This window comes from Carcharodon carcharias, chromosome 26, assembly GCF_017639515.1.
Source record: "Carcharodon carcharias isolate sCarCar2 chromosome 26, sCarCar2.pri, whole genome shotgun sequence".
In the NCBI taxonomy this organism is placed as follows: Eukaryota; Metazoa; Chordata; class Chondrichthyes; order Lamniformes; family Lamnidae; genus Carcharodon; species Carcharodon carcharias.
This window is the reverse complement of record NC_054492.1, coordinates 15,040,159-15,052,753: the sequence shown is the minus strand read 5'-3', so window position 1 is coordinate 15,052,753 and position 12,595 is coordinate 15,040,159. Positions and strand designations below refer to the sequence as shown.

General features: G+C 42.1%; 1 long non-coding RNA gene across 1 annotated transcript in view; it reads right to left on the bottom strand.

The window, feature by feature from the left end:
• LOC121269817 overlaps positions 1-11,884 on the bottom strand; it is a 68,467-nt gene extending 56,583 nt beyond the window's left edge. The window contains exons 1-2 of the long non-coding RNA XR_005941421.1: positions 11,822-11,884; positions 9,999-10,064 (exon numbers count right to left, since the gene is read on the bottom strand). This is a non-coding gene — a long non-coding RNA (uncharacterized LOC121269817). The remainder of the gene's footprint in view (positions 1-9,998; positions 10,065-11,821) is intronic.
• Between the last annotated feature and the right edge of the window lie 711 nt (positions 11,885-12,595).

Sequence of the window (12,595 nt, the reverse complement as noted above, 5' to 3'; positions counted from 1 at the left end):
CATGCTTCGAGAATGAATCACAAAAAACTGGAGCTGGACACGCCAGGATATTGCATTAAAAATGCTATATCAATGTAACTTCTTGCTGCCATCATTTCACCTTACTACATTTCTCCTGCATGGGATTAGGAATGTATTTTGTACACATTTGTGGTTGGGGTAGATCTCTCATTTCTATGCTAAGGAATTTGAAACCATTGACATTAATTCCTGGGGCTTATGGACCAAGGGAAAAACGTTCTGTTAGCACGGAGCATTGTTCGACAGGAGCAGGGACTGTGAGATCAGGCATGGAGATAATGCTTAGGAAATCAGGTATGCCATAGAATGGATGCACAGCCCTCAATAGAAAGACTCTGTAGTGGGGGCATAGCTTTCGCCAAGACCTCTTTAAGGTGTATATCTATTTCAACTCTAACTGAATAAAGTAAAGAATCTCAGTCGCTTAAAGCAGGTGTGTTTAGAGTTGTCTGTCAGTCACTGCAGATTCTTTACAGCTACTGTTGATGTTCATGCCCTCACCATATGCATATCTATAAATAGTATGATTGAATGACACAACAGTCTTAAGATTCTTTGTAGATTCCATGATTTTCCTCTCCCATTGAGGCCTACAGGAGGGTATAGCATGGTGGAACAGTGTCCTTTCTGTATTTACGGACTCTATACTGTCACAAGGACTCTTTTAAGGCTGTCAGGCTGTCATCACATTATCAAGCAACCAAGTCATGCATAAAGTGAAAAGCAGGTGTTTTACTTATAATGGAAAGTATATTCACGCTTTCTGGCATACCTTATTAGCTCTCTCCGCATAAGTGAGTTTTGGAACCGTACTATGCAAAGAAATGTGAAGGATAACAGCTAATACAATACATAATCCTTTCAAAAACTGTTTGTGGATGGTATCAATATCAGCACCATGATGATCCTATTATGATTTAAAATGCTTTGCACAAAGAATGACGAGAATTTAATGACTCTTTTGATAGGCTCCTGGTCCATTTCACTCAACAGCAACTCTCTGCAATTTGATCGCCTCATGTTTTTAGCCCTTTCAAGAGGGTGTGTTTAATGACCTGAACTCTGACTGGCTTCTAAAAGCTCCAGCCTGATTGATGCTTCACTCTTTCTCTATTACCAAGAGCAAAAGGGCTGCTCCAAGGAGATAATCATCAGAATCAGTGTAAAAACACCTTGTTTACTCAAGTTAATCTGCTTCTATCTCCAAAGTAACTCACTGTCAGTTAACAGTTAACTAGATGGAACTCATTCCTGATTGCAGGCAACCTTTATGGACAGTGTGCTGAATCAATCAGGGATCAATACTAATGGCTGATGCTTTTGCTCATCATCAATAGGTGTTCCCAATTGGTTTAACAAGGTAACAGTCTTGTTCTACTGTACTGCAGAGGTTTACAGTAGGTCAGTAATTTCCAATCAATTTGTTTCAACTTCATCAAAATTGTTACAAGGGTCAGATTTGCAGATTTAATCAATTGCAAACACAATTGCGTAAGGCAGACAAAATTAAATATTTCTGATTCTGGGAGCCTATGATTTAAACTTGGTCTGCCACTGAGGAACCAACAAGTTCTGTGCAATATCACATTTCAATCACTATGGATGTTATGCAGAATCAAGGGATAAAAGCTGCAGGATAATATTTGTGACAGTAACTATTTCTCTGTTTCGATTTTCTACAATTGATCTATTGACAGTCCCAATACACAATGTGGTATTGAATGGTGAATAATAACAGAAATAAAATCGGATCATTATCTGGTGTGTAAACAGAGGACACAGATTTAAGATAATTGGGAAAAAAAGCCAGTGTGGAGATGAGAAGGATTTTTTTGCTCAGTGAGTTATTGTGATCTAGAATGCATTTCCTGACATTGTGGTAGAAGCAGAATCCATCACAACTTTGTGAAGGGAAAGGGATATATATTTGCAGAGGAAAGATTTACAGGGCTATGTGGAAACAGCAGGGAAGTTGAACTAATTGGATCCTCTAGTGCATAAAAAGAGTAATGTTAGAAATGACTCTATGATTTCACCAGTCATAAACTTATACTTACACTTAGATCCAAAAAAGTCCTTGAGCTACAGTTCCGACTGTTATGTTGGGATTTGGTCCTCTGGTATTGAGCCTGTCAGAATATGCAGGATCAATGGGAGACAACTCACTTTCATGGAACCAACAAGTCCAGGTTGACTCCCAGCCCCAATATCTTATGCTACCATCCATTTCCTGCTGCTAGCGTAGACCAATTTCATCCACTTAATCTCCCCTGCCTTCCACCCTAATATAGACCTTCCCTTCTCTTTTGTATTTTAGTCCTCCCCTCCCCATTTTCCTGTCTCGGTACTGGACTAAATCTTGTTAATTTTCTAACATTTTCCAATTCTGATGAAAGGCCGTCAGCCTGAAACATTAACTTTCAGCAGAATTGAATTGGAAAGTTGTGGCCCAGGAGTGGGCACCAGTTCTGCTGATGTGTCGGGAGCCACGACACACACAATTATGATGCAAGTGATAAGTTCGTGCAGTAGGCATCTACTGTGCATTCAATTACATGGCTGGGTGGGCAGCAAGTGTCTGCCAACAACATCAACTGCTTCAATTTCAGATTGGGGCGAGCTATAAAAGACCCACCTCTGCAAGTACCCATTCTCTGCAGACATGGAAAACTGGTGCCAAGTTTGAATACAGATTCTCAACCTGGGAGCGTCATTTAGATATTTTCTTTCTGACTCACAATCTCCATCTCTCTTAACACTTTCCATCAATTATCCACCATCACTCCCCACTTTCATTTAGCAAATCATCGTCTTGGACCACCATTACTTCCCTCCATTCAGTAAAATAGCTGTATACAGACAAAGAAGGCCCCACAGTTCAAACGATGCCTCCCTGTAGGTTCTCCTCCAGGTCGTCAAGGAATGGCGGGAGGTGCTCTTTCCCCAGGGATGCCAGCAGGAGACCCTCCCATTTGACCAAGGTGGCCTGGGTGGAGATCACAGAGGAAGTGAGCAGATGTTGGGTCCAGCCATGAATTTGGTTCAAGTACCACAAAGAGATAAACAGCCTCCTCTGATCAGTGGCAATGCAGCATCGCATGAAAGGGCCTCTCAAAGGTTATCAAGCCAAACAACGTTGCAAATGGGGAGAGAGGCCAGGCTGGAGAATGTGTGCTCATCATTGGTACCACATGGCCAAAGAGGCCAGACCGTGTGACAGTTGCGCATGATAAGTTGACTGGGTACCAGTTAGAATGTGGGGCCTGTTTGTGGGTGATGGGCATGCATGGGAACAAAGAAGATAGCTGTCTCTTGATATGCCACTAAGTCTCCACTTTATCACGCAGGATAAGGAGACTGTCAATGCCAGGGAGAGGGTCAATATCGGAGGAGGGTGGCTGACATCAAAGTACTAACACCTTGGAGATTGAGCGCAAGCAGGAAGCCCAGTCTGTTGCAGACAGTGAGACTGGCCTAGCCAGCCAGCAGAGGGAGAATGCCTCCACCTGGTGTAGAGACATCAGCACCTTAGAAACACTACAGCCACATGTGAAACTGTTGTTTCCTGAAGTGTGGGGATCAGGGCCATGCTGAGCCCCAGGCTGATGACGGGCCTCTGGTCTTAGCCACAATAATCCTGCTGTAGATGCAGAGACTGGCAGGACAAGTACCAGAGATTATAGGGAACCTTGAGCAGATATTGGAGGGGTCCATCCATGCCCTGCGTTTTGTTTATGCTTTTGATGGAGTGTGGGTGTTGCTGGCAAGGCCAACATTTGTTACCCATCCCTAATTGCTCTCACAGCCATTTCAGAGTCAGCCACATTGCCTGCAGATCTGGAATCACATGGAGACCAGGCTAGATAAGGAAGGCTGATTTCCTTCCCCGAAAGACATTAGTGAACCAGATGGGTTTTTAAAACAATCAATGTTAATTTCATGGTCACCATTACTCTAGTTTTCAAATCCAGATTTTATTAAATGAAGTTAAATTCCACCAGCTGCCATGGGGGGATTTGAACGTATGTCCCCAGAGTATTAGCCTAGATCTCTGGATTACTAGTGCAGTGATGTTACCACAATGCCACTGTCTCCTGAGGAAGTTGGCTGAAGTTACATATGAACATGTGAAGTGATGTGCCACCCAATCAATGCAGGCAAGGAAAGATGACCAGGCATAGCTTCAGTGTTATATGTGCCAGTGTGAAGCCGCTATTCTCGTCGACAGTCATCTCTGATCACCCTGTGTGATAAAGGTCCTCTCCCCTTGGCCTTCTAGGGAGTAAAGGACACAGGTAGTGAGGTAGCTCCAGATGGAGTCTGACAGAGATGGGTGCACATTCAGAGCAGGCAAAAGTTTGCAGGCGAGGTACTGACGATCATGTAGGCTCCTCATTCCTGAATAAGCTGTTTAAAGATGAGGTTTCCCTGAAAGCCCTGCCACATCCCTGCATAGCCTTGGCACCTTGGAGAGGTGCAGCGATATCGGTGTCCTCTTCCTTACATTACTCTGAGCCATGCCCTGATGAGATTGCCCTTGCCACTTGGGCACGGGATGGAAATAGCTGTGGCAACTGCGAGTTCCTTAAGATGATTGAGTCACGAGAACATCCAGAGAAACAAGTGTACACCTGCATAATTCTTTTCCAGTTGTCACAAATAACTTGACCATTAAGGGCGGGAAACCCCCTTCCAATGGACAAATGCAGCTGGCTGTTCTCAGGAGCTCTGATGGCCATGTGAGTGCAGTCAGCTACACCTTGCGGCTGTGGGGACCACGAGAAGCCAACTGCCCAAATGGCATGGATATCAGCATCTGATGGCCCTTCTGAACAGGACATTGGTCACTTCCCCTATGTGTCGATGTATTGCAGCCTGGGAAATGCCACACATGTCCCCCAGGGACCCCTGAAACAGTAGGCATGAGCTAACTTAACCTTGAAGGTAGGACAGAGTTTGAGGTGAAGTTCCCACTTAATGAGCATATGGTGTGCAAATACATGTCCCTGCTCCATCACTGACATGCCGCTGAGTTTCTCACACTCAACCTGAAGTCTGGAAACTGATATTTTGGCTCCCACCTAATTAAATCCCCCCACCCCCCTTGTTTCCCACTCTTACAGACCCTATCTAATACCTTCCTTTGTTTCTCTTTCCACACATCCTGCAGAGTATTTCCAGTGTTTCTGTTTTTATTTCAGATTTCTAGCATCTGCAGTATTTTGCTCTGGCCACTCTATGTTATTGTTCTTAATATCTTCAATGAATTCATCTTTACATTTGGTCAGGAGTACTTCATTGTTATGTTTCTTTGGCATTTCTGTCCATACAAGCAAGCTGAGTTCAAAGCCTCAGCAATGTACATAGTTTTTCCTTGATTGTACTTCATTCGCAGAGTGTTCTTCTGAAATGCAATAACATGCTTTGTAATTATTTAGTTCTGGGCAAGAAAGGTTTCTCAACAATGCTCTTCAAGGACTCATGGTCAATCTGATTTGCAATTTCTTTTCCACATACACAGTGTTTGATCCACGTATAGCCAGTCACTTTCTCAGTTGGTCCATCGTTGCTTTTTTTTTGGAGTGGGTAATCATGATGCACAGGCCGTTCACTATCATTTTTGCACTAGATTTTCATCAAGACTTGATTTCCTGCACTGACTGATACAATCCCACATCTCTGTCTTTTGGAGTTCTCCAGTTTCACCAAATATAAACCTCTACTCCCTCACAAGTCCCACACATTCTTCACCCCAATCTTTGCCAGATTCTACTGGCTCTCTATCCCCCAACTTATCGACTTTAAAATCCTCATTTTGAGATACTCCACGTAATCAATTTCTGTAACTTTTTCCCAATGCCTCGGTCTCAGCTTTGTCAACTCTGCTGTATTGTTTGCTCTCTCTTCCATCTGCCCCATCAACAGAGGCACAAATTTCAGCTGTTATGTCCTTGCTGTCTGGAATTCTCTTTCTAAATCCCTTCACTTTGTCACCTTTGTCACCTCACACTCCACCTTCAGAAGTCTCTTCAAATTCTCTACATCTCCTTGTTTGGTCTCCTTGAATTTCCTGCAAAGTACTTGAGATGGTTTTATATGGAAAGCACTAAATGTAGGTTATTTATCCTTTCAAGAGAAATGGGCATCACTTGCAAGGCTAGCATTTGTTGCCTGTTCCAAATTGCCCTTGAACTGAACATTTCAAAGAGCAGTTTGCTGTGGGTCTGGAGTCACACATAGGCCAGACCAAGTAAAGTGACAGATTTCCTACCCTGAAGGACATCAGTGAACCATTTGTGTTTTTACAACAATCAATGATGGTTTCATGGTCACTAATACTGAAACTAGCATTTTATGTTACAGATTTATTTTTATTTCGCACCAGGCAATGACAATCACCAACAAGAGAGAATCAAACCATTGCCCCCTTAATGGCATTACCATCACTAAATCCTCCATCATCAACATCCTGGGGGTTATTATTGACCAGAAACTGAACTGGTCCAGCCATATAAATACTGTGGCTACAAGAACAGGTCAGAAGCTAGGAATTCTGAGGGGAATAACTTAGCTCCTTACTCCCCAAAGCCTGTATACCATCTACAAGGTACAAGTCAGGAGCATGATGGAATACTTTCTATTTATCTGGAAGAGTGTAGCTCCAACAACACTCGAGAAGCTTGACACCATCCAGGACAAGGCAGCCAGATTGATCGGCACCCCATTCACTATCTTAAACATTCACTCAATCCATCACTAGCATCGTGACAGCAGTAAGTACCATCTACAAGATGCATTGCAGAAACTCACCAAGGCTCCTTCAACAGAACCTTCCAAGCTGTGATCTCTACCACCTAGAAGAACAAGGGCAGCAGACACATGAGAACACCACCATCTACAAGGCCCCCTCTAAGTCACACAGCAGCAGTTCAAGGAGGCAGCTGACTATCACCTTCTCGAGGTCAATGAGGGACGGGCAACAAATTATGGCCTTGCCTGTGAAGCTCACATCCATGAACGAATAAAAAAAATACCTACCTCTTTGAGTCACTTTGGTCATCTGCCCTATTATGTGCCTTGGTGTCAAATTTTGTTCGATAATATTCTTGTGGAGCATTTTGTCACGATTTACTACTTTAAAGGAGCTATATAAATGTAAGTTGTTTATGTTCTTGTTGGGTCTTGATTTTACTGGGTTTTGTGACAATGCCTGGGTGTCGGCCTTGCAGGTGAAATCCTAAGGAAATATGCAGATGTTCAACTTTACAACTGCCACTCCATTTGAGGCACAATCTGTGGGTTCACTCATAGTAATAAGCACCTTTATTCGCAGCAGGAAGTTTATAAATTAATTTCCTTACAGGCTTCTTCAAAAACACATGGATTGTCTCAAACGGTTTCACGTTCCGCTATGCCTCAATGCGGTATGTTCCCTGTGGGCAACACAGACCTTAAAACAATGGCAGAAAACCAATTTGTACCTTTTTTCTTTAGTCTGGGAATGTGGAATCAGCATGGGTGGAGCTAATAAATAACAACGGCTAGAAAACACTGGTGAGAGTAAGTTTATTGGCCCCTTAAGAGTAATCATAGTGTGGATAGAATATAAATCAGGAAATTAGAGGAGGATGCAGCAATCCAATAATGGAATAATCCTGGGGGATTTGTATAGACTGGGTAAACCAAAGTCGCAAACGTAACTTGGAGCGCGAGCTTTCAAGGACTGAATTTGAGAGAGTTTCTAGAACAATATGTTGAGGAATACATTAGGGAACAGACTATTTTAGATCAAGTATTGCACAATGAAACAGGGCCAGTTTGTAATCTTATGGTAACGATCCTCTGCAAAAGAGTGGTCAGGATTTGATCAAATGTCATGGTAAGTTTGTAAACAATGTGGCTAAGTCTGAATCAAGGATCTTAAATTTAAATAAAGTCCATTACAGAAGCATGAGGTGTGAGTTGGTTGAAGTAGATTGAGAGATTATATTAAAAGATATTATGATAGATAAACAATAGCAGATACTTCAAGAAATAATCTTTAATTCACAACAAATACAGATTTGCTGAAGGAATAAACACTCCACTGGAAGTGTGGTACAGTCATGGCTGACTGAAGAAGTTAAGGATAGTATTCATATTCAGAGCTTGTACAATTATATAAAAAGGAAGAGATTAGCTAACGTAAACTGGGTCCCTTATAGACAGAGACAGGGGAAATTATAACAGGGAATAAGGAAATGGCAGACATTAAACAAATACTTAAGAATTTTCAGGTCTCACTGAGTTCAGAGGCAGACAGGACCAAAAATTACGAGGCTGACCAGCGTGCTAGCTTCCCAACCACTTTCCTGAAGCCAGCTATTTTGGCTGATGTAGATTCAGGGCCGAGTGAGGCAGTCCGGCCTCATGAGGCAGGCAGGCAATTAGGCTCATTAAGAATTTTGTTAACTAAGGATTAAAGAGACCACCTGAGATTTTCCAGTCAACCTCCAGCTTCCCGAAGCGCCGGGAGGCAGTGGCAGGCCGAGGTGCCAGCACTCCAGGTGGGCCTGTAGAGCATCCTTGCCAAGCTGGTTGGGGGTGCAGCCAAAGGCCACCCAGTACAGGGGCTCACCCTGCCACAAGACCATAAGACGTAGGAGCAGAAGTAGGCCATTCAGCCCATCGAGTCTGCTCCACCATTCAATGAGATCATGGCGGATCTGATAATCCTCAATTCCACTTTCCTGCCTTTTCCCCATAACCCTTGATTCCCTTACTGATTAAAAGTGTGTCTATCTCAGCCATGAATATAATTAATGACCCAACCTCTACAGCCCTCTGTGGTAAAGAATTCCACAAATTCATTCCCCCCGAAAGAAAAAATTCCTCCTCATCTCTGTCTTAAATGGGCGCCCCCTTACTCTGAAATCATGCCCTCTGGTCCTAGACTCTCCCACAAGGGGAAACAACAGCATCTACCCTGTCAAACCCCCTAAGAACCTTATATGTTTCAATAATATCATTCATTCTTCTAAACTTCAAAGAGTACAGGTCCAACCTATTCAACCTTTCCTCATAAGAATATCCCTCCACACCCGGGATCAACCTAGTGAACCTTGTCTGGACTGCCTCCAATGCCAGTATATCTTTGCTTAGATAAGGAGACAAAAACCATTCACATATTCTAGCTGTTGTCTAACTAGTGTCTTGTATAGTTGTATAGTAAGACTTCCTTATTTTCATATTTCATTCCCTTTGAAATAAAGGCCAACATTCCATTTTCCTCCTCTATTACCTGTTGAACTTGTTTGCTAGCTTTTTGCGATTCATGCACGAGGACCCCCAAATCCCTCTGTGCTGCAGCTTTCTGCAGCCTTTCTCCTTTTAAATAATATTCAGCTCCTCTACTCTTCCTGCCAAAGTGCATAACCTCACACTTTCCCACGTCATATTCCATCTGCCAAGTTTTTGTCCACTCACTTACCTATGTCCCTCTGTAGACTCTTTGTGTCATTCTCACCACTTGCCTTCCCACCTATTTTTGTGTCATCTGCAAACTTGGTGATAGTACATTCACTTCCCTCATCCAAGTCATTAATATATATTGTAAATAATTGTTGCCCTGGCACTGATCCTTGTGGCACTCTATAGTTACAGGTTGCCACCCTGAAAATGCCCCCCTTATTCAAACTCTGTCTTCTATTAGTTAGCCCCACACAGTGGTGGCCTGGCTGCTTGCTGCATGTTCCAATAAAAAAAGTTTTAAAAAGTGGCTGAGATGACACCTTCTTGTTGAAGTGGACTCTGATTATTCCTCCAGCTTTGAGAGCCCACCCACTGCTATTGATTGGATGGGGAACCTGTCTCCATGCCACTTAAGAATAAGAGCTGATTCCCTTGAAAGGTATAAAATTCTGAGCGTCCTTGGCAGGGTAGACATACAACACACATACAAACACATGGCCAAGAATCAAGAATCACATCAAGCCTACCCCATACTCTTGTGCAGAGATTCAACACTTCCTTCTTTCCAGTTATCCTCACAGCTCTGCAATCTCCTGAGAGAAGGGAAAAAAAAGAGAAGTAATGCTGATCTGTAATTTTCCTTCCTCTGGAACGCTTATAACTAACACATAATGCGACCAACTTTAAATAAACTTCGTCCCGTTTCATTTTGAGTTTCTAGCTGAGAGTTGAAATTGTTCTGATGAGAAACCCTGCTCTGTTATTTTCATACCCCCTACTTTCTAATCAGCTTCTTTGAGTTGTTTTTGCTCTTCTGGCAACATTTAATGTTGTCTCCAATTACAACAGACATGGAATGTTCTTTGCTACCTGGTAGCTTCTTTTTGCTTCACAAAGCACACAACTTAAACATTGTTTCTGAGAATACTTTGAATCTAGTTGCGTACTTAGCTAAGGTATGTAGTCACCTACTCAACATCAGCAGCTGCAAGGGACATGATGACCTCAGGTGAATTGTACAGATCTCATTACGCCAACCATCAATGTGGGCCTAATGCTTGCCAATGAGAGATTATGTCTCTCAACAATGGTCCTCACACCACCTCTTACTTCCAACAATTCCTTGATTGGTTTAGTGTGGGAGCATTGTTACAATCCCTGTAGAGAAAGAGCTATCTTCGAAAAAAAATAAATTCAAACTTCCAATTGATAGCTGAAAAAATGACACAACAAGATTTCATATTTTAATACATTTAATGTAACAAACAGGCTAACAGCACTATTGATGAAACACTATTTTTGTAGGCAACTTATAAATCAAACTACAGAACAGAACTTTCCGATTTTACTTTTAACAAAACCAAAAAACCCACTTCACAGGCATATTTTACTCTGTCCCATAAGTTATCACTCTATTTTACTCTGTCCCTTAAGTTATCACTCTATTTTCCCGGTCAACTGCAAAGTGATTCTTAGCTCCCTCGGGTTTACTTCCATGCTTTTCCTTTTCTAATTTGGTAACTTATGACCTCTGAACTGTCTTTCATGGAAAGGGTTTTTCCTGGCAATTCTTCCTCCAACCCAAGACAGGCATATCTTCCAGCCCCTCTTCCAATCCTCTTAAACTTGCTCTTTTCAATCTAAGTGTGAGCTACGATTTGCATTCCTGCATGGCGAATCATAGAGATTTTCAGCCTCTGGCTGCTCCCTCTCTCCCCGTTCCTGGCAGACTAACTTGTCTATGCATTTTCAGGGTTATTTTAGAACCTATTCACTTCATGGGCCTTATATCCAGGTAGAAATGCTGATTAGCTATTCTTTAAACCCCAACTCTATTCTATTTTGGAAGTGAATGGACAGTTTAAAATATAATCGTTTACCACCTGGCATTCTCGACAACTTCCTGGGAGTTAGGAGACTAGCTGTCTAACCACTGTGAACACAGCTGCTGCTGCCATCTTCTTCAAAAGTGGACACCTTACACAGTCTTTCCAGCCAAACGACCTGGGCCTCCCTTTAATCTTTAACAGCCACATCACCCAGGTCAGGGAGACTGCATAACAGATCACAGAACCGCCTTCATTTTATCCTAAATTTAAAACACAATCCCATAACATAATAATCTTATAGGCCTCATATCTGTAACAGCAACAGAATAAAACTTATATAATTAGTTGCGTGCACAGTTATCATAACCGCATTTAACCTGCCAGGTATACAAATGCTTAAAGTCAAGATCCCAAGTTGGATGTTTCTAAATTCAATTTGATTTGTTGCAGTCTCTATTGGCAATAGTTTAGAAGTGACTTTTTTTTTCAGCATGTGTAGTATTTAATGTTATCTCACCCACATATTAATTTCCGTTCCGTGGGATTCCAGAAGATTGCAGCTTTATCCTTATTTTTGCTCTCACATTAGGCTGGGAAAAACTTTCCTGGGCCTCTGCCCAGTCCATGTCAGAATACACAGATGTACTATTTGATCCGAATGATGCAAGCTGGAGCGAAGGTAAAGCCAAGAGAGATTAGGACTTCCTTCATACCACACATTAATCTTCATTGAGTAAAAGCTTACGATGACAGAGAAGCAGAGGAAGAATCAAGTGAAAACAAGCTTGGGGTTGCATTTCACTCAATGCCATTCAGACAAAAGACAAACAACAGATATTTTTTTCCTCCTGCTCCTCTTATACTTTCCTGATTACCAACTAGAAGGTGAATCCTGTGAGGGTTATTCAGGACACTTAGGAATATTGACAGACAATTTGGTGCCTACTTTTGACTTGGCAGGTTAAAAAAAAAGTTATGTTAAATTTGATTAATGAGTGATATTTGCATATAGATTAGCACAGTGATACACCACAAAATCATCAAAAGCCACTGACAAAGATACAGTAAGATTCTTAATGTTTTTCACCAGAAGTGCCTTTCAGGCTTGATCAGTTAACCCTTTAAGGGTTACATTTATTTTGAACTCGGTCAGGTTTTCAGGTTTTAGCTCTTAATGATAACATTATAAAAAACAACAAAAATAAAATGACCTTAAGCCAATGGTGGTGAAAATGGGAGTGGCAGGGTCAGGGTTCCTGAAGGGGCCAGGCTGTGGAAGAATGGCTTCAGTATGG